Raw genomic sequence first — 2,184 nt, 5'->3', positions numbered from 1 at the left:
AGAATGTCTTATGGTTTGCCTCCCTCTCTGTTTTTTTCTTTTCTTAGTAGAAACTCTATACAAGGATATTTTCTTAAAATCAAAATACCAAAGTTTATAAATATGAACAATAAGATGACCTGCTATGTCTAAAGTGTTTTTCACTTTTGTTTTTCAGGGGTTTTTTTTTCTTTTCAATGATAATCCTAATATGTTGTTAGGATATCCCATCTCATCAGCAATCTCCACATTTTGTCACACTAAATAGATAAATAATTTGGCTTTAAAAACCACTAAAAAATCTAAATATATAAATCTATTCAGAAGTCTCTTGAGAGACTGGCCCAAGAACAAGAACAATATTACTTGACTTTGCACAGGTTAGATTAGTTTTGCCTAATACATCTTAGTCTGGCTTAATTCAATCAACATTATCTTTCTGAGTTGCATCCATACTAAATTCATGTAGTTTGAAGTTATTAGTTGCTGAATCGCATTCCATTGTGTGAATATATCACAATTTGTCCATTTTTCTTTATGGGCTTTCAGATATTTTCCAGTTTGTGGCCATTAAGAATGAATGTAACAGTTCTGGGTCTTAGTTGAACATATGAATGATTACTGTTTGGCATTTACCCCTGAGTAGGATTATTGGGTCTAATTGTATAAGCTACCACATAAGATGGAATAATCAAATCAGACCCACATGAATCACAGAGATTTTATCTTAGCAAACTTTATTAAATAATTTCAATTTGAAGGCAATTGAAAATTTCAGGAAGAGCAGAGAGAGGTTTAGGACATCAAAGTTAGTTTCCCAGGACCTCTTTTTCTGTCCAACATGTGGCTCAGAATAATAGATAAGATCTCTGTGTTACATCTGCAAAGTCACTTCACACAGCAGGAGCATTTAAATTGTGAAGCCAGAGAGCTGTGTACCTTAGGTGAAATCCTCCAGAGGGCCATTTCTCATATACCCTTGGTTCTTTTTCTATAGATAATCCTTAACCAGGACATCCTGACAAGGGTATTTCAGAGATAAGGTCACTTCTTCCTAGCAAATATCATTAGTCTATTTATCCACAAGTCCATTTATGAAGAAGATTAGACTGGATGACCCCAAGAGCCTTTCTCTCAAAGATTTTTCCTTGGTGTAGTGATTAGATCAAACCCAGTGGTTTTAACTCCTTCCTCTCAGCATAAGCAGCTTTAACAGATACTGCCAGCTTTACAAAGTGGTTGTACTCATTAATCTTCTAACAGTAGTATGTGAGCATTCTCATTGCTCTATATCCTCACTAACATACTTTCCATTGTTTTTCATTTGCCGTTTCACATTTATGGCAAGAGTGTAGTGAAATTTCTTTGTGGTTTTCATTTGCATTTCTCTGATGACTGGTAAAGCTGAAGTTTTCTTATCTTCATTGGCTTTTTGGATTTCCTCTTTTGGAAAGTGTTTGGTCAGCAATTTTTGCCCATTTTTGTACTGGATTTGTGTGCTCTTTTCCTATTGACCTACAGGGGCTCTTTATATATTCAACATATTTTTTTAAGACATGCATCACCATACACAGTTACAGAATTTAATTTTTTCTCGTGATGAGAACTTTTAAGATTTACTTTCTTAGCAATGTTCAAAAATATGAAATGCTTTATGACGTTGTGTGTCATCCTTGTACAGGGGTCTTGCTAATCCTCTCTGTATCATTCTGATTTTAGTGTATATGGGCCAAAATGAGCATGAGAATACATTTTTTAAAGATAAACTGTTATGAATACATTTTCCCACTTCATGTTCTGCCTTTATTTTCTTATTAGCAATTTTTTTGCTGAGTAGCAGTTCTTAATTTTATTATCCAGTTTCCCATGTCTTTTTGAAATCTAAAGTGACGTACTAATGACCTTCTAAATTTCTTCATCCATTAGTCCTAATTTGGGAAATAAGGGATTCTGGAAAGCCATCTGAAAGATGATGCCTTAGAGGGAAGGAAGAGAATAACCATAAATGATTTAATGCCACTTTGGTCATTTTGCACAACCACGTAATTTACATTGTCATATCTTATGTTCTGAATGGTTGGCCCTGTTGCATTCTGACTATTTTGGCATTAGAAGATCTGAGAACTTGTGGCTTTTTTGGCTCAGTAGTATCTATTTGCTACTTTAGGTTCAAAATATGTTGCCTAATCTCTACTTTCCACATCA

The 2,184-nt window shown here is 34.2% G+C and overlaps 1 non-coding gene across 1 annotated transcript; it reads right to left on the bottom strand.

Moving 5' to 3' along the window:
- Positions 1 to 1,615: 1,615 nt before the first annotated feature.
- Positions 1,616 to 1,721, bottom strand: LOC112914274 (U6 spliceosomal RNA). Its single transcript, XR_003233823.1, has one exon. It is a non-coding gene; the product is annotated as a U6 spliceosomal RNA (small nuclear RNA).
- Positions 1,722 to 2,184: the final 463 nt, after the last annotated feature.

This window comes from Vulpes vulpes, chromosome 1 (assembly GCF_048418805.1).
Source record: "Vulpes vulpes isolate BD-2025 chromosome 1, VulVul3, whole genome shotgun sequence".
In the NCBI taxonomy this organism is placed as follows: domain Eukaryota; kingdom Metazoa; phylum Chordata; class Mammalia; order Carnivora; family Canidae; genus Vulpes; species Vulpes vulpes.
The sequence above is the reverse complement of the archived record's forward strand: the minus strand, read 5'-3'. Positions and strand labels throughout refer to the sequence as shown.